General features: G+C 43.2%; 1 pseudogene; it reads left to right on the top strand.

The window, feature by feature from the left end:
- The first annotated feature begins 5,627 nt into the window (after window positions 1-5,627).
- On the top strand, window positions 5,628-9,113 carry LOC129622710 (zinc finger protein 709-like; annotated as a pseudogene).
- The last annotated feature ends 11,508 nt before the right edge of the window (window positions 9,114-20,621 follow it).

Genomic DNA, 20,621 nt, shown 5'->3' with positions numbered 1-20,621 from the left:
GCCCTTCCTGACCTTCAACGTGGGATAGCTCCTCTAGGCCCTCCTGCGCCCGCACAGCCACGGCTCCTTGGACGTGGGGTTGGTCCTCCCGGCCACCAGTGGCATATTATTGTTGTTTTATTTATATTAATAATTCCCCAAAGACATGTTCAGCATGTTTTCATATTGCTTATTTCCCACCTGTATATCTTGTTTGGTGTGACATTTATTCAGATCTTTTTCCCATTTTTAATTGAGTTGTTTATCTTTACTGTTGAGTTTTAAGAATCCTTTGTGTATTTGAAATTACTAGTCATTTATCAGATATGTGTATTACAGAGACACTCTCCTAGTCTGTGACTTTTCATTCTCTTAACACTTTCTCTACCACAGCAGTTTTCCTTTTAATGAAGGGACACTTACTGGTTTTTCCTTTCATGGTTTGTTTGGTTTTGGTGTTGTATCTAAGTATGATATTAGCTGCAGGTGTCTTGTCGATTTTTTTCAAGAACAAAGAGTTCCCTCTATTATTAGTTTGTTATCATAAATGGATGTTGAATTGTATCAAATCTTTGTATGTTCATTTCTCCTTCCTTTCATTTCTGATATTATTTCTGTTTTGCCTTTTCTGTTACCTTGACTAGATGTCAAACAATTTTATTATAATTAATATTTTCTAAGGACCAGCTTTTGGTTTTGAAAAGTAGGAGAGTGTTTTTTTCCTTTCAAAACTTTAAAAATTTCACTCTACTCTCTTCCTGCTTGGTTTCTGAAAAGAAGTCTGATCTAAGTCTAATCTTTTTTTTTTTTTTTCTATAAAAGTAAGGTGGGTTTTCCCATCTGGCTTTTTTCAATATATTCTCTTTCTCTTTGATATTTCCCAAGTTAGAATATGATAGACTTAGTGTGCATTTTTGATGGTTAGTGCTCTCTAAGCTTTTTGGATCTATAGCATGCCATCAATCATTAATTTTAGGAAAATCTCAATGATTATTACTTTTTTTTTTCTGTTCCTTTCTGTGTACCTTTTCTTTTAGATATTCCCATTTTGTGTATTTTAAACCTTCTGTCATTGCTCTACTGCCGGGAGCCAGCACGGGAGTCCCCACCCCATGACAGGGTCATGTGGGAGGGTTCTGGTGGGCAAGGTGAGCCAGAACTCGAGGGGTGCCCCTCTGGGCCTGCCTGAGCATCTACCGCAAAACCAGAATCTGTTTTACTATTTTACGACTTTCACCAACTCTTCTGACATTAACGGGGGGCTATCCCTGACCACCTTTCTCTAAGAAAATCAACTTAAAACTCTAGTTAATAAGTCTCCTGGGCATAATAGGAGTGTTTCGATTCAAACCCCTCTGATGACTTTCTAGCTTGCCTGACAGGTTTGTTCAGATTCACAGCCTCCCAACCACAAGAGGCATGAGAAGCTTAAGATATTCTAACAATGCAGAGCTTCTCAGAGAATAGAACTAGTAGAGGATTTCTTTGTTGAGCTAATGCTTGCTGCCAAGTTTCCATGTCCCTTACCTACTGTGTCCCTGAGAGTGTATTGATTAATATAGTTGGTGTATAGAAATGTAAGTAGTAGCTTTAATGTTTGTAACCTTGGACCCTTGAGTTAATTCTTTTCTTGTTATAGCCCACCACACTTTTGCCCTATAGGAATGCAACTTTATCTAATGCTTTCGGAGGGTGGCACCTGACTTTAGAATAATCACCTTTAGAGAAAAATAAGTTTTCTGAAGAAAGGGTCATGAAATGTTAACAGGCCTCCTGGCCAGAAGATGATGTAAATCACCTAAAATTTTTACATATGGTAAGTTTGCAGAAAAAAAGCCTGGCTTCAATAAGGATCAAGGACTGCTGACCTTGCATGACTCCACCCCTTCCCCCATTATCCTCTATGCACAACTTAAGGTATAAACACTACTTTGGAAAATAAAGTGCGGGCCTTGCTCACCGAAGCTTGGTCTCCCCGTGTCGTTCTTTCTCTTTCCTTTTCCTTTTCAGGCTGATCTCCTTGGAGCACAGGGGCTCTCTGCGTTCACTTTCCTGCCTGGGCTTCTAAGACCTACTCGAGAAGGTGCCTAAGGTGGGGCACCTTCCGCTATTCGAGAGGGCGCCTGCGGCCTACATAAACAGAGCAAGTCCCATGCTGGGGCTTTATTGGCTTTCTGCATAAACCAAGGCATATCAGCCTCTTTTCTCTCCTCTATTTTCTTAACTGCAGAATTCTTTCCTTATCTCTGTATCTCTTCATCTGTTCTTTCGCCTATGCTGTCCTCCCGAGGGAATCCCTGGCTCCTACAGGGGCTGGACCCCGGTACTCTACAGTTTATAGATTGTGTGTCCTGTCTTGTTTGGGTTTTGGTTTTGGTGTTTTGGGCTTTCTGTGAGCCTCTGGTGAAATGGATTGTTTTCAGTATAAGCCTTCTTAAGAACAGAGTATTTGGTGTTTATTTTTAAATGCTGTCTTTATTTCTTCTTTTCCAGTTTTGGAGAGAGTATTTTGCCTGTGAACTCAATTCGCTCTTCTAAGTTTTTTCCTTTGAGGCCAGGAATGATGGCTCCTGAGTGCCTTAAATGCTAGCTTCTAACCTGTTAAGTCTCTGTCTTCAATTTTTGATGATTGATTGCGACTGCTTTAAAAATCCTTACCTGTCCTCTTTTTGCTTTTACCCACATCCATCCAAAGTGATTGGAAAGCCTTAGCCTTTCTTCCATTGTTAGTGGCAAGAGATTCCATCTTCTAAGATCTTGTTCTTGTATGTGAACCCTCATCCTAACCCAGCTCCTAACTTCAGTTTTTAAAAAGTTCAGATACTTTCCCTTGCTTTGTGAAGCCATTTCATGAAAGTGCTGGAGTCGTATGCCTTACTCTGCTCAGATATATCAATTATTTAGATACTAAGACCTTTTATACACTATTGGCAGCATGTGCTGTCATCATGTAAGGGACTCTTAGACCCAAGGTTCAAGCTATCCTGTTTCTGTATACCTTCTGGGAGCTTGTGGCAGGGCAGCCTTTAGAGCGGCTGGTCAGGAAATAACTTCCTCCTGCAATTTGAAAATGGTGATTTTATATTCTTCAGGAGGAAAGTATTTCTGAATCCTTTACGTGTTTTATAAATAATTCGGGCAGATTTACTATCAAACTCTTATGCTTTTTTATGAACACACTTGCAGTTTACAACTCTCAATCTGTTCCTCAGGGTTGACTAGGCACTGGGCACTTGTGTTCTAAATCTGCCATAAAGAGCTGTGTCAGCATATTAGCTCACTCTGTGTGCCTGTGTGTGCCTCTCAGCAGCCCTGAGGTACATGAGCCACATGGCTTTTGTGGTTTGGTTTTCCGACTATCTTCCTAGTGTCTGAACTGTAAGTGCCAATTAACTTTCTATAGATAGATTTTATTTATTTATTCATTTTGGCTGTGCTGGGTCTTCATTGCTGCACGGGCTTTTTTCTAGTTGCAGTGACTGGGGGCTATTCTCTCTCTGCAGTACATGGGCTTCTCATTGCGGTGGCTTCTCTTGTGGAGCATGGACTCTAGGACATGCGGGCTTCAGTAGTTGTGGCACATGGTCTCAGTAGTTGCAGCTCCCAGGCTCTTGAGCACAGGCTCAGGAGTTGCGGTGCACAGGCTCAGTTGCTCTGGGCAGCATGTGGGATCTTCCTGGACCAGGGATCAAACTCGTGTCTCCTACATTGGCAGGCAGATTCTTTACCACTGAGCCACCTGGAAAGCCTTGACTTTCTAGTGCATCAGATGAGAGAAGAAAGTGAGTCTGTAGTAAATATTGTAGAAGTGAAAGGCATATTTCCCCACAAGAATATTTGCTTTCCATCATCAACATCTGACTACTTCTAAAGGCTTAGAATACTTTAAGGCCAAATTGGCCAGCTGGATCCTATTAAAAGTTTTACAGGTTTGTTGGACTCTTTTGTTTGGTGCTGAGAATAGAAGAAAAAGCTTCCAGTTCAGCACTATGTTATTATTCATAAAACCTTGCGCAGATTTGACCCTCTGCCTCATAAGTACTATAAATGGTGGGTAAAGTGAAGAATATGGAAGTTTTTCCTGACAAGGTATTGATGGTCTTAAAATTGTAACATTTGCTTCATTTATATAGCATGTCTCTCACTTCTCCACATATTCTGGACCCTGTTGTTAGTGAGAAATAAGATGTAATGTGATCAGAGTAAATATGTCCATGTTCATTATGCTGCTAAATTTGTGAGGACGTATAGACAGATGAGTAATTCTGTCTCTCTATAGACAGAGTAAATTCCTGATGATTAAGTCATAAATGTTTGGAGATGACAGAATCATATGTAACCTATTCATATAAATGGTGTATAGATGTCTGGTCCCCTCAGTGTCACACATCCTGCTATACACATATTTGGGATGTTTTAGGACTTAGTTTTAGGCTATTGAAGATGTGACTATGAATTTCAGCCCAGAGGAGTGGGCTTTACTGAATGCTTCATAGAAGAAACTCTACAGAGATGTGATGTGAGAAACCTTCAGAAACCTGGCCTCAATAGGTGAGGATGACAGCTTTCCTTTACTTTGTCAATTATAGAACAAATGTTTCTTACTCACTGATGTTCTTCCATGATATCTATGTGAAAGGGAGGATGTTGGCAAATAAACTAGACCTGTTCACAGCCAACAATGAATGTAGAATCTAATGATTTCTATATAATTTCTAATATTTTTGAATCATTTTTCTTCATCTGCAATTTAGCGGGGAAAGGGAAGAATCATGACATTGAAGATCAGTACAAAAACCAGGGGAGAAAACTAAGGTAAGTCACACCCAGAACAGAAAGTAGTGCCTCATATGTGGCTCCTCGTTGGTGATAAAATTTTACAAGAAGTGGCCTAAATACATAATGCCTGCTTCACATTTATTTATTCTCTGAAAAAATTTTCTCCAGATCCTTTATAATATGGGACATAGATGTCCAGCATTTGGAAAATAGTTCTCCTGAAAACAGTATTTAACAAGCCCTATATGTGAATGTCACTTTTGATAATTCCAAGAGTGAAATCTTGCAGGGCATTCCTTTTTCAATTGAAAACCATTCAGACAAGGGAGATAACCTACACTTTTGCTATAAATCATAATGGTGTAGTTCAAGTATCCTGCTGCTGCTGCTGCTGCTGCTAAGTCACTTCAGTCGTGTCCGACTCTGTGTGACCCCATAGATGGCAGCCCACCAGGCTCTCCCATCCCTGGGATTCTCCAGGCAAGAACACTGGAGTGGGTTGCCATTTCCTTCTCCAATGCATGAAAGTGAAAAGTGAAAGTGAAGTCGCTCAGTCGTATCCGACTGGTAGCGACCCCATGGACTGCAGCCTACCAGGTTCCTCCGTCCATGGGATTTTCCAGGCAGGAGTACTGGAGTGGGGTGCCATTGCCTTCTCCAAAGTATCCTGCTAATAAATATTAAATTGTTAGTAAAGAAATCATTACTAGTGTGATCCCCATTTTTTATAGGAGTCATGTGATAGATTCTGTGCAAGTAAAGAGGGTAGTCAGCATGCAGGAAACCACAGCCTTATTCCAAAACTCAGTGTGAACAAGAAAACTGCTAGAGTGAAACCATCTGAATGCAGTGCATGTGGAAAAGTCTTTATGTATCATCTATTCCTTAATAGGCATATCAGCCGTCATAATGGACACAAACTAGATGAGTACCAGAAATATGAAGAGAAGCCATATAAATGTAAGGAATGCAGTAGAGCCTTCAGCTATCTTCAGTGTTTTGAAAAACACAAATGAAATACAATAGACAAGAAAACTATAAATGTAAGAAATGTGGGAAAGCATTTCATTTTCACACTTCCTTTCAAATCCATGAAAGGATTCACATAGGAGGAAAGCCCTATGTAAAGAATGTGGGAGATCCTTTATGTGGCTCACAACCTTTCAAAGACACGTGATAACCCACACAGAAGATACTCCTTATAAATGTAAGGAATGTGGGAAACTCTTTAAGTGGCTTACAAGCTTTTGAAGCCACATGATAACGCATGCTGGAGATGTGCCTTATAAATGTAAGGAAATGGGAAAATCTTTAGTTTTTTAAGATTTTCACTACAAATACATGAAAAAACCCACATGGGAGAGAAACCCTATCCATGTAAACAATGTGGAAAAACCTTTAGATATCTTCAAACTTTTCAAATACATGAAAGGACTCACACAGGAGAGAAACCCTATGAATGTAAGTAATGTGTTAAAGCTTTTATTTCTCCTGTAGGATTGCAAAACCATGAAAGAAATCACAATGGAGAGAAATTCTATACATGTAAAACATGTAGTAAAGCATTCAGTTATTCCAGTTCTCTTCAAAAACATGAAAGAAATCATACTGGAGAGAAACCTTACAAATATAAGGAGTGTGGAAAAGGCTTTATTTCTCTCTCAAGCCTTAGAGCAGACATGATAAGACACTCTGGAGATGGAGCTTATAAATGTAAAGAATGTGAGAAAGCATTCATTACTCCCAGTTCATTTCAAATACATGTAAGGACTCACACAGGAGAGAAGCCTTATAAATGCAAACAATGTGGGAAAACTTTCAATTGGCCTACTTACATTCACAGACATGAAAAAAGTCATAGTGGAGAGAAACCCTGTACATACATGTAAGCACTGTAGTAAAGCCTTCAGTTTTTCCAGATCCTTTCAAAGCCATGAAAGGAGACCAGTGGAGAAGAGCCCTATGGATGTAAAAAATGTGATAAAGCCTTCAGTAGTCCAAATTCCTGTCAAAAACATGAAAGAAGTCATAGTGGAGAGACACCTTATGAATATAAGGAATGTGGAAAAGCCTTCAGTTCTCTCACCAAATTTCAAAGACATGTAATGAAGCACACTGGAGACAGACCTTATAAATGTAAGGAGTGTGGGAAAATCTTTGGTTGTTCCAGTTACTTTCAAAGTCATGAAAGGATTCACAGTGTAGAAAAACCCTCTGAATGTAAGGAACATTATAAAGCCTCCAGTACTCCTAGGTCCCTTCAAAAACATGAAAGAACTCATACTGGAGAGAAACCTCATATATGTAAGGAGTGTGGTAAATGCTTTAGTTATCCCAGTTAACTGTAAAAACATGAAAGGAGTTATACTAGGAAGAAATTCTATCAGTGTAAACAATGTAGTAAAGCCATCACTTATTTCAGTTCCCTTTGAAAGTATGAAAGAACTCATAGTGGAGAGAAACCGTATGAATGTAAGGAATGTGGGAAAGCCTTCACTTTTCCCTCAAAATTTCATTTGCACATGATAAAGCACACTAGAGTCAGACCTTATTTGTGTGAGAAATGTGAGAAAGCCTTCAGTTGTCCCAGTTCATTACAAAACCATGAAAGAACACACACTGGAGAGAAGCCGTATGAATGTAAGAACTGTAGTAAAGCTTTCAGTCGAGTTCATTCTTTACGAAACCATGAAAGAACTCATATTGGAGAGTAACCCTATGAATATAAGAAAGTGGGAAAGCCTTTAGTTCTATCACCAAATTTTGAAGATATGTGGTGAAGCACAATGGATAATCTAAGAAATGTAGGAAAGCCCTCAATTTTTTCAGTTCATTATGAAGTCAGAACTCACAGTGGTAAGAAACCACGTGAATGTAAAAATTATAGGAAAGCCTTAAAGCCTTCAATGGTCCCAGTTCTGTTCAAAACCATGAGATCATTCATAATGGAAAGTAGGCCTATGAATGTAAGAAATGTAGGAGAACTTTCTGTTGTCTCAGTTCTTTCTAAATACAGAGAGGAATTCATACTGTAGAGAACTCCGTTGAATGCAAAAAAAATATGGTAAAGCCTTCAGCAATTCCTGTTATGTTCAAATGCATGAAAGAACTCATAACAAACTGAACGTAAGGAATATTGGAATGCCTTTGTCCCATGACATTTTAAGAATGCAAGATGACGCACATCATGTAAATGTGAGAAATTGGGGAATTTTCTCTCATATTCTTGGGAAAGAACTCACTCTAGAGAGAATTCTGTTAAATGCAAACAATATATGGAAACAATTTGCCTTACATTCTTGAAACCATGTAAGAATGTACACTGGATAGATACCATATAACTGAAATGAAAAGTAAAACTATTCATTTGAAACAAATATCTTTATAGTTATATGAAAACTGCACTGGAAAAAAGCTGATGTTAATGTAAGTAATATCAGTAAGCCTCTACAAATTCATGTAGAATGCTCTCAAAGTTACAATATGGAGGAAATGTTATAAATTTAAACATATGTTTTCCCTACCAGTGGCATACTCTTAAAGTTATTCTCTGAAGTATGGAGTTCTACTTATTTTTGCAAGTAAATATTGAGGTAAGATAATTCTGTAGATACTCTTTAGGCTGTCATTCCTAAGTTTAATAAGTAATTTAACCTTTTATCAGTTAATTTTTTTAATTTTTACTGTTAAGACTCTGATCCATGGGTGATTTGAAGTGTATTTCTAATATGCAAGTAGGTTTCATTTTTAAATAATTTTGTAATTTTTGTGTAAATAAGGGAACACAAAAAAATGACATTTTGGTACTTGTTTCTTGTGGCATGTACTCAACATCCCTTTTACATTATATTCAAATTTTTCATTGGCTTAAGAGCTTTATTCCATTTCCTTCCTAACAGAAATGTAATAAAGAATTGGGCATGTATTTGTAAGTATGCAGAGTTCCTCATGTAGTCTCATGTGAATTATTCTTTTCATCTTTTGTCCTTTGTTATTCGTCATTCCTTCTGGCTAGGATTTGGGCTCTGGAATACTGAGAGACCTGTGTGATGACAATAAAACCTAGAGTTGGAGATGACTCTTTTTAACTGCTTTGTCAATGTGAGTAACGTGAACTACAGTTTCTAGACTCTGTTGCTTTTATGGTCCCATGTTAGAATTCACCAAACCTGAATAGACAGGTAACTTGAAATGCAGAAGTGAAATAGTATCAGGTAGATTTGGAGCCACCTGTATGGAAAGAGACAAGAAGCATAGGGCTTTTACAGGCATTTGCTTCAAGCCTATTTTCCTCATTTTTTGCTCTGCCAGTCAAGAATATCCTCAAAACTGAAGAGTCCAAGATGATAGAGTAGGAAGACCCTGAGCTCACCTTCTCCCGTCAGATCAGATCAGTTGCTCAGTCTTGTCCGACTCTTTGCGACCCCATGAATCGCAGCACGCCAGGCCTCCCTGTCCATCACCAACTCCCAGAGTTCACTCAGACTCACGTCCTTCGAGTCAGTGATGCCATCCAGCCATCTCATCCTCTGTCGTCCCCTTCTCCTTCTGCCCCCAATCCCTCCCAGCATCAGAGTCTTTTCCAATGAGTCAACTCTTCGCATGAGGGGGCCAAGTACTGGAGTTTCAACTTCAGCATCATTCCTTCCAAAGAAATCCCAGGGCTGATCTCCTTCAGAATGGACTGGTTGGATCTCCCTGCAGTCCAAGGGACTCTCAAGAGTCTTCTCCAACACCACAGTTCAAAAGTATCGATTCTTGGGCGCTCAGCCTTCTTCACAGTCCAGCTCTCACATCCATACATGACCGCAGGAAAAACCATAGCCTTGACTAGACGAACCTTTGTTGGCAAAGTAATGTCTCTGCTTTTGAATATGCTATCTAGGTTGGTCATAATTTTCCTTCCAAGGAGTAAGCATCTTTTAATTTCATGGCTGCAGTCACCATCTGTAGTGATTTTGGAGCCCAGAAAAATAAAGTCTGACACTGTTTCCCCATCTATTTCCCATGAAGTGGTGGGACCGGATGCCATGATCTTCATTTTCTGAATGTTGAGCTTTAAGCCAACTTTTTCTCTCTCCACTTTCACTTTCATCAAGAGGCTTTTTAGTTCCTTTTCACTTTCTGCCATAAGGGTGGTGTCATCTGCATATCTGAGGTTATTGATATTTCTCCCAGCAATCTTGATTCCAGTTTGTGTTTCTTCCAGTCCAGCGTTTCTCATGATGTACTTTGCATATAAGTTAAATAAACAGGGTGACAATATACAGCCTTGACAAACTCCTTTTCCTATTTGGAACCAGTCTGTTGTTCTATGTCCAGTTCTAACTGTTGCTTCCTGACCTGCATACAAATTTCTCAAGAGGCAGATCAGATGGTCTGGTATCCCCATCTCTTTCAGAATTTTCCACAGTTTATTGTGATCCACACAGTCAAAGGCTTTGGCATAGTCAATAAAGCAGAAATAGGTGTTTTTCTGGAACTCTCTTGCTTTTTCCATGATCCAGCGGATGTTGGCAATTTGATCTCTGGTTCCTCTGCCTTTTCTAAAACCAGCTTGAATATCAGGAAGTTCACGGTTCACATATTGCTGAAGCCTGGCTTGGAGAATTTTGAGCATTACTTTACTAGCATGTGAGATGAGTGCAATTGTGTGGTAGTTTGAGCATTCTTTGGCATTGCCTTTCTTTGGGATTGGAATGAAAACTGACCTTTTCCAGTCCTGTGGCCACTGCTGAGTTTTCCAAATTTGCTGGCATATTGAGTGCAGCACTTTCACAGCATCATCTTTCAGGATTTGGAATAGCTCCACTGGAATTCCATCACCTCCACTAGCTTTGTTCGTAGTGATGCTTTCTAAAGCCCACTTGACTTCAGATTCCAGGATGTCTGGCTCTAGGTCAGTGATCACACCAGCGTGATTATCTGGGTCGTGAAGATCTTTTTTGGACAGTTCTGTGTATTCTTGCCACCTCTTCTTAATATATTCTGCTTCTGTTAAGTCCATACCATTTCTGTCCTTTATCGAGCTCATCTTTGCATGAAATGTTCCTTTGGTATCTCTGATTTTCTTGAAGAGATCCCTAGTCTTTCCCATTCTGTTGTTTTCCTCTATTTCTTTGCATTGATTGCTGAAAAATTACAACTATTTGCCAAACAACTATTGATGAGAAAGACCTGAACACTAGCAGAAAAGATCTACAGGTGAAGAGAGGAAGAAGGACCCACAGTGAGACCAGTATGAAGGGTAAATAAAAGTTATAGTCAAGACCCATGACCCACAACAGGAGGATAGTCATAATTGCAGAAGTTGTCCCAAGGAGCAAGGGGGTCCAACCCCTGCCCCCATCTTAGTCCCAAGCCTAGGTGTCCTGCACTGAATAGATGAGCCCCAAAAACATTTGGCTTTGAAGACTGCAGGGCTTACTTACAGGAGAGTAAGGGGGCTATAGGAAAGAATTAGGAGACTCATTCTTAAGGGATGCACATAAAATCTCACATGCTTAGGGAAAAAGCAGTAATTTGAAAGGGGCATAAGTCTGACCCACCTGCTAATCTTGGAGACTCTTGGAGAAACAGGAGGCAACTGATGCTTATCCTTGGGACACAGACACTGATGACAGCCATTTTGGAAAGCTCATTCTACCATAAGGACAATGGTGCTGGTCCTTCTAGTGTATTAGTGTGAGAGACCTGTGCTACTCATCAGCCTGTTGGCACCAGTATTGGGATGCCTCAGGCCAGGCAGCTAATCAGGCAAGGTCACAGCCTCACGCACCATATGACCAGCTGCCTGAAGACATTTTGAGTCCCCAGTTGTCCTGGGGCCCCTGTAGCACCACAGCCAGTTGTTGGGGCCCAACCCCGATTACCAGTGGGGCAATATCAGCTTTGGGATACCCTAGACCTTTTTGGGCTTCCCCAGTGGCTCAGACAGTAAGAAATTAGCCTGCAATGTGGAAGACCTGGGTTTGATCTTCTGTGTTGGGAAAATACCCTGGAGAAGGGAATGCCAACCCTGGAGAAAGGAATGGCAACCCATATCAGTGTTTTTGCCTGGAGAATTCCATGGACAGAGGAGCATGGTGGGCTACAGTCCATGGGGTCACAAAGTCGGACACAACTGAGTGACTAATACCCACAGGCCTTGTAGCCATCTGTGAGAGAAATAAGCCCTGTTCACCAGTGGGCTGACACCAGCTCTGAGACCCCCAGCTTACAGCCGTGAAAGACCCCAGGATCTGGCTGTACCCACCAGTGATCTAGCTGTACCCACCAGTGATCTAGCATTAACTCCAGGACCCCTTAGACCTCAGCCCCACCCACCAGCTCCAAGACACCTTGGACCCTCCAGCCAACCACCCTGGGGTTTGGCTGTAGTTACCAGCAGGCAGACACTAGATTGAACTGGCATTACCAGACCTAGTGGCCTATTGATTCCCAAAAACTAGCCTCAAACAGGAAGGGCTGGTAGGAAACCTGAAACAGATCCTGTGGTGAACTGGCTCCTTCTCAATCTTGCCCTCCTCCAAAGTTGAGTCTGGCCTGATACCCCTAAGGAGCAAGTTTTGCAATCATCTCTTGCTCCTAACACACTGACACTGGAGACCAGAAAGCACATAATGACTTCAGACTGGCTCTGATGCACACAGATGAACCCTGCTTAGACTTATTTGCCTCTGCAGAAAAGGGAAGAGGGGGTGATTGGGGGGTGCAGCATTTCTAGCAAGGAACTGCAGGGTTCTGGTGAGAATGAGGCCTGTGGAGCCAGGCTTCATGCAGAAGCAGCAGAAACCCTCCCACCAGGCCATCCTGGGCTCTGGTCATGACTCCCTCAGGACGCGTGGACAAGCCTGAGAGGAAGGAAGGTGGCGCTGGTTCTTCCTGCACCTGGAGACAAGGAGACCCAAAGGAGAGCAGAAAGGGTCCTCAAAACAGTGTTAGCCTAGAACCTTTTATTGCTTGTTTAGTCAGAAAATTTAGCAGAACCCCACCCCCACCCCCACTATGGCAGATTTGGCCCAAGGCCTGACCCTTAGGGTTGGGGTTTGGGAGAGAGACCTAGACCAGGGCCTTAGAATCAGAAGCTCCCACTTCCTTCAGGAGATGTTCCTGGCCAGCCCTGGAGCCCTCTTCCCCTACCTGCAAGAAGCAGGATCCTGCAGATACCAGAAAATGATGTTGGGGAAGTAATCACATGGGCTTTAGGACCCTATTCCAATCATGTGACATCAAAGCAAAGGACAAGGTCTCATAACCTTGGGACAAGGACAAGAGTGGCTTTCCATTGCCAGAGCAAGACACTGGGTGGTCAGGGCACCAAGCTGCTCCTCCACTGCCCGGTCCCAGGGAGCTCCTCAGACTGGTCCAGTGTGTGGAAACTAGAAGGATAATGGGGAGGGAGGGAGTCCTGAATGAGCCGTGTTCTCACACCTGAAGCAACTTACTGATTCTTGATGACACTTACCTACAGGGAAAACGGGTGGGGGACAGGGACTCCTGCACACCTGAGGGAGGGAGGGGCGGCCATGGTTAAGGCAGAGCTGTTGAGCTGTGGCTCCCTCTGGGGGACCCCTTGTGTTCCCAGTTACAGCAGCTCTTTCTTTCCCTGTTGTTTTCCACCCTGGGGAAACTCCGTTTTTGTGGCTATATTTTTTTTTAATTATTTTGGCTGTGCCGGGTCGTTGCTGCTGCATGCAGGCTTTCTCTAGTTGCAGTGAGCGGGGGGCTACTGTAATTGTGTTGCACCAGCTTCTCATTGCAGTGGCTTCTCTTGTTTCAGAACAGGGGCTCTACGATGCACGGGCTTCAGTAGTTATGGTTTCCCAGCTCTGGAACACAGGCTCAATAATTGTGGCGCATGGGCTTAGCTGCTCTGCAGCATATAGGGTCTTCCTGGATCAGGGATCAAACCCATCGCCTGAATTGGAGGCAGGCAGATTCTTTACCACCAAGCCAGCAGAGAATTACTATCCAAAGCATTCTTATGCCAGAAACTATTCTCAGCTGTTACTGAACACAGTTACTGACGCTACTGCTGGCAACTGACAGTTTATTTGTAATGGAGGACCTTCCACTTCCCAGTGTCTGAGTTGATGATCCCTTAAAGTCAGCTTTCCATTTGGCATTGGGTCATAAATGCAGGGTTTCTCAAGCTTTCTAACCAGAGGCCTTCTCTTTGAATATATATTGGTATTTATAGAATAGAGCCAAACACGGTGCTTCTGGTATATCCCACCTAGAGGAGGAAGTGTGTTGACCTCTCCTATGATGGATGCTATCTGTTCTGGAGTAGGTCATTTCTTTCCTAGACACATTGGCGATTTTGGGAGTCACTTGGCATCACACGGCTGACCAGAATGTTCACATACCTTATATACAGTATGCTGCCACTGCACCTGATGGGGTCCACTGCAAAGATGCTGCATTTTGTCTCTAGAGGAAACAGGCCTTCTGGGATGACAGAGGACCCAGGAATCAGATGGATTAGTCAAACTAATCAATCATGCTAGCAGAGAATTTCCTTGCCAAGAATCAAACTCAGGACTTCCCTGGTGGTCCAGTGGTAAGACTCTGTGCTCTCAATGCAAGGGACCCGGGTTTAATCCCTAGTCAGAGATAGAGCCCATGTGCCACAACTAATACTCAGCACAGCTAAACAAACACATCAGTCAGTCAGTTCAGTTGCTCAGTCGTGTCCAACTCTTTGTGACCCCATGGACTGCAGAATTCCAGGCTTCCCTGTCCTTTACCATCTCCCAGAATTTGCTCAAACTCATGTCCATTGAGTCGGTGATGCCATCCAGCCATCTCATCCTCTATCATCCCCTTCTCCTGCCTTCAATCTTTCCCAGCATCAGGGTCTTTTCTAATGAGTTGGCTCTTCGCATCAGGTGGCCAAAGTACTGGAGCTTCAGCAACAGTGCTTCCAATGAATATTCAGGACTGATTTCTTTTAGAATTGACTGGTTTGATCTCTTTGCAATCCAAGGGACTCTAAAAAGTCTTCTCCAGCACCACAGTTCAAAAGCATCAATTCCACTGTTACGGATCCTTTGGCTATTGCCCACAATATACCTGTCTGATTCTACCAATAACAACAACTCTTTATTCAAGGTTTCCTCCTCAGGCATGAAGAACTCTATAAAGTTAACTTGCCTTACAGTATATTAGTTGCTCAGTCATGTTCGACTCTTTGTGACCCCATGGATTGTAGCCCACCAGGCTCCTCTATCTATGAGGTTTTTCAGGCAAGAATACTGGAATGGGTTACCATCTTCCTCCTCCGGGGCATCTTCCCAACCTAGGGATAAAACCTGTGTCTCCTGCATTGCAGGCAGATTCTTTACCCACTGAGCCATCGAGGAAGCCTGCAATATACAAGTACAAATCAATGCCACTCTTACTCTTCACATATTAACATCAATCTGCAGAGGCTCATTTCACTGCTAAGGGCAATATACCTACTGGACTTTCTGACCACATACTTATGCCTGAGATCTAACGGTATTAAATTTGGCTGTGAGTGCATGTAATCCATAACCACCTAGTGGCTCTAATTTTTTTATTTATTTATTTTGCCATGCTGTTCACGTACAGAGTCTTAGTTCCCCAAATAGGGATAAAACCTGTGGCCCCAGCAGTGGAAATGTGGAGCCTAACCATTGGACCCTAACCACTAGACCACCAGGGAATTCCCTCCATAAGATATTTGAGGTTATATGGTAAACCAATTCCCTCCAAACAAGAGTTAGCTGACTATAGCAAATTACTGAAAGCAGAAGCTATGGGAGCCAGCAACTTCTAGGAACACATGAAGTATGATAGAAGACTTGCTGGATACACAGTACAGATTAACTTGACATTTAAAAGCTCTATGAGGAGCCAGTCTTCTGGAGCCTCCCCAAATTTATTAATTTTTCCTCCAGGAGCCCAAGCAGGTTCTCACTGTGAAGAATGAGAACAATGGCCTCCCGCTCCATGCCGGAAATGGTGTGTGTGGGGGGTACATTCTGATATACACACAAAGCAGTCCCTTCTCTGCAACTTAGGCCTTTCCTCAAGGAAAATTAATTTGCCTGAACCTTATCTGATTGCGGAACGAGCAGTGAGACAACACACTGACCCTTCAGGTTTTTGATCAAACCAAAGGTGAGGAATAAAAGCCAAGAACCTCATCTGACTTACATAGTCCAGTGATTCTGTCCCCGCCCTGCAAATAAAACAGGTTTTTAAAAAAGATTTACTTATTTTTGGCTACGCTGAGTCTTCATTGCTGTGCACACGCTTGTGCTTTCTCTTGCTGCAGTGACCAGGGGCCACTCTCTAGTTGCAGTGCGTGGGTTTCTCACTGCAGTAGTTTCCCTAAGGCTCAGTTGTCCCATAGCATGTGCGTCTTCCCGGACTTTTAGGGGACGCACACTGACTGAAACCACCCAACCTGGCCAGGTACTGTAGTAACCTGAGTTATGTTATAACGTGAGTTATGTTATGACAGAAGGGCCTGGGAAGGAATACAGATCTAGTAAGAAATTTGTATGCGGGTCAGGAAGTAATAGTTAGAACTGGACATGGAACAACAGACTGATTCCAAATAGGAAAAGGAGTATGCCAAGGCTGTATAGTGTCACCCTGCTTATTTAACTTATATGCAGAGTACATCATGAGAAACACTGGGCTGGAAGAAGCACAAGCTGGAATCAAGATTGCCGGGAGAAATATCAATAACCTCAGATATGCAGATGACGCCACCCTTACGGCAGAAAGTGAAGAGGAACTAAAAAGCCTCTTGATGAAGGTGAAAGAGGAGAGTGAAAAAGTTGGCTTAAAACTCAACATTCAGAAAACGAAGATCATGGCATCTGGTCCCATCACTTCATGGCAAATAGATGGGGAAACAGTGGAAACAGTGTCAGACTTTATTTTGGGGGGCTCCAAAATCACTGCAGATGATGACTGCAGCCATGAAATTAAAAGACGCTTACTCCTTGGAAGAAAAATTATGGCCAACCTAGATAGCATATTGAAAAGCAGAGACATTACTTTGCCAACAAAGGTCCGTCTAGTCAAGGTTATGGTTTTTCCAGTGGTCATGTATGAATGTGAGAGTTGGACTGTGAAGAAAGCTGAGCACCAAAGAATTGATGCTTTTGAACTGTGGTGTTGGAGAAGACTCTTGAGAGTCCCTTGGACTGCAAGGAGATCCAACCAGTCCATTCTGAAGGAGATCAGCCCTGGGATTTCTTTGGAAGGAATGATGCTAAAGCTGAAACTCCAGTACTTTGGCCACCTCATGTGAAGAGTTGACTCACTGGAAAATATTCTGATGCTGGGAGGGATTGGGGGCAGGAGGAGAAGGGGACGACAGAGGATGAGATGGCTGGATGACATCACTGACTCGATGGACGTGAGTCTGCGTGAACTCCAGGAGTTGGTGATGGACAGGGAGGCTTGGCGTGCTGCGATTCATGGGGTCACAAAGAGTCGGACACGACTGAGTGACTGAACTGAACTGAACTGAAGCCACCACCTATCAGAAGAGTTCGGGAGAGGTCAAAAGGAAACACCACATGTCTTCCACCTCCCAGAATTATTCTTGCTGGCAACCATCTTGGCTAAGCAATGAGTGCGCTGCCAGTAAGGACCCTGAGTCAGAGTGATTAGCCAAACACAACCTGGAAACTAATTCCATCACCATAAAACCTGAGACTGTGAGCCAGTGGCAGAGCAGTTCTCCTGGGTTGCCTTATCCTGCTGCTCTCCACTTGGGTGCCCCTTCCCAATAAAGTCTCTTGCTTTGTTAGCATGAATGTCTTCATGGACAATTCATTTCCAAGTGTTAGACAAGACCCCACTCTCGGGCCCTGGAAGGGGTTCCCCTGCCTGCAACAGTACCACAGATTAAACCCATGTCCCCTACATTGGCAGGTGGATTTTTTTTTACCACTGAGCCACCAGGGAAGCCCCCATGAAGAGGAAAAGTTAAAATTTTACATAACCTGCTCGTTCTGCCTCTGTAACTCAGCTTGCCCCTTGCAAAGTCTGGGTCACATAGGTCGCGTAGTCTCAGAAAGTGGGGACTTAGAATACTAGAAGCTGGAGCTTATCTCACCCTTGTCCTACTCTTTGCAATTGCCCAGCCCCTGCAAACCTGCTTAATCATGCATCCCTCTCCCCATCTTGACTGCTGTTCCCACTCACACAAAACCCCTTAGTTTAAACCAGCCTATTAGCAGCTAGTGTTGCCCACTATAGTCTGTCTATAAGAACTCTGTAACCTGTTTGTTCAGGGCTCAAACCTTAGAGTGTTAACTCCTCTGGGCCCTTTGGCATAATAAACCTGAGTTCTCCAACTGTCCGAGTGTGGTGCTTGGTATCTCAAGTACTGGTTTCTGCAACACCCAGACACTTCTGATCTAAGCTAAATGAGGATGAAAATCCCTTCTCCCCTCGAGACTGTGGAGCTGGGATGAAAATCAAGGAAGATGACCCCCAAATTCCTCCTTCCCCAGTAAATAGTCTGTTGCTGCTGCTGCTTAATAGTCTGTTAGGTAGTTAGAATAGGAAACAGGAGTCCAAAATGGCGGTGGCTAAAAGACAAGGAAGGGAAAAGCCCATGAAAATAGAACAAAGGAAGGTCAAAGGAAGGTCCAAGGACTGGAGTAAGGACCTCAGGTAGAACAAACAGCATTCCTGGCTAACCCAATTTACATAGGGCAGGCCCAGGGGGAGGAAAAAACATATAAAAGGAGGCGCCAAAGCCCTTTTCTCTCTCTCCCCACTGCATGCTTGTGCTCTTTACCTTGCTCTCTCTCTCTCACCACCGCCCCCCCCCACCCCGCCTCACTCGTTGGCACGCTCCTCCACTCTCTTCTCTTTGAGTCTTTGGGTTGGCATGCTCTCACGCTTCGAGGGTGGATTCTCCTGCTATCTTCTAAATAAAATAGAGCTGTAACACTGATTTGTCTAAGAGCTATAACATGGTTTGTCCAAGACCTGAGAGCTATGATGCGCCAAGGGCTTTAATGTCCGTCACTCCAAATCTTTGTTGTGACGAGACAGAACTGAGGAGCATACACTCGCCTGACATAGTCCATCCCTTCATTTATATGCCTCTCATAACCAGCTTCAAAAGAAACCCAGAACAGCAGCTCCTCACATGCCTACCTGCTCTCCCTCTTGCTTAAATAAAATTTCACTTTACTTAAAGCTCTCTGCTTTGGTGATCAAGAAAATACCTTAAATTCACCCTTAACACCTTGACCCCTAGAGGACATAATGTTACAGAGTCCAAGCTCGCTCTGTTTGCCACATGACAGGCCAATGAATCTGAGAGACAAGGTGTTCAGGCAAGGAATATGACTTTATTGGGAAAGCTGGCTGACCAAGAAGATAGTAGACTAATGTCTGAAAGTATCTTGTCCAGGGTCTGGATGCCAGGTTCTTTTATAGAGTCAGACAGAGAGAAGCAATGAGGAATTGAAGTCAAAAGGCAGAACAAGAGGGAGATGCAATGAGGAAGTAGAGTAAAAAGGGTCTTCAGTCTTCAGTAAAACATCTCCAGGAAGGGCCAGCGTTTGGAAGGGTGTGTTAAACTCTTCATTTTGTTGTAATTATTCATAGGTGGGGAGGGTCAGATTATGTCTCTAAGACATAAGAACTAAGATCCTTTAGTTTAACAGGTAGAGGTGCAGGGTCCTCTGAGGCAGGCTATTCTGTATGGTTGTAATAATAAAACAACAAAAAGCACGTCAAAGAAACAGTTCCAACATGGAGTCAGAACTGGCTTCTCTCTGCAACAATAAGACCCTTTTGTTACAGTGTGGCCCTGTGTTGGGGTGTTGGACTGCACCCTGCAGGTTCAAAAGCTCAATAATTGCCAAGACTGAAGAAAGAGTCTGGATTCAGAGACAGAGGCATCAATGCTTATCTTACACATCTGAAGCAAAAGGGTCAGATGTCAGGCAGGAAAAGTTATACAGAAAATTGGGTGGGAATAATCAGCTATAGCAGAGAAGGCAATGGCACCCCACTCCAGTACTCTTGCCTGGAAAAATCCCATGGATGGGAAGCCTGGTAGGCTGCAGTCCATGGGGTCGCCAAGAGTCGGACACGACTGAGCGACTTCACTTTCACTTTTCAATTTCACGCATTGGAGAAGGAAATGGCAACCTGCTCTAGTGTTCCTGACTGGAGTATCCCAGGAACGGTGGAGCCTGATGGGCTGCCGTCTATGGGGTCGCACAGAGTCGGACACGACTGAAGAGACTTAGCAGGAGCAGCAGCAGCAACCAGCTATAGAGAAAAATTGACCTCAAATTGGCTCATCAGTTGTCAAGGAAACCAGCAGAGGCATACACCCCTTAACACCCCTTTGATGAAGTATGCAAGTGGAGATACTCTGATCGAAAGAGTAGAACAATCAGTAGCCTGGGGCAACTCAGTGTCTGGGCTCTAAGATATAGAGGGAGGAGCAGTCATGTGAGCAGGTGTACTGGTAGGTGTACTGGTGTACCAGGTGTACTGGTAGGGGATGCACAGAGCAAAAGAAGAGCCATGTCAACCTCATGCTCTGTTTTTTGGAAACTCAATGAGAAATTCCCCGCCCTCACGTGTGCACAAAGAGCTGGGCGAATACGAGCTAGGCCGCTCCAGGCTTGCAAAAACTTGTTTCCAAGTAACCGCGTCGGGCTGGGTCAGTTTTCTGCTCCACCCACTGCCCTCAGCGTGGGTCTGGGCGCCTCTTGGGGGTTGTCCGAGGAAGCTAGTTCCCTAGAGACACAAGTCCTTCTGTCCAGCTGTCACTCAAGTACTAGGAGGTGCGGCTTTGAGAACTGTCCAATCAGGAGCGCCGCTTGGGCAGG

Source organism: Bubalus kerabau, chromosome 1 (genome assembly GCF_029407905.1).
Source record: "Bubalus kerabau isolate K-KA32 ecotype Philippines breed swamp buffalo chromosome 1, PCC_UOA_SB_1v2, whole genome shotgun sequence".
In the NCBI taxonomy this organism is placed as follows: Eukaryota; Metazoa; Chordata; class Mammalia; order Artiodactyla; family Bovidae; genus Bubalus; species Bubalus kerabau.
Note: the sequence above shows the minus strand (reverse complement) of the source record. Positions and strands in the feature narration are given on the sequence as shown.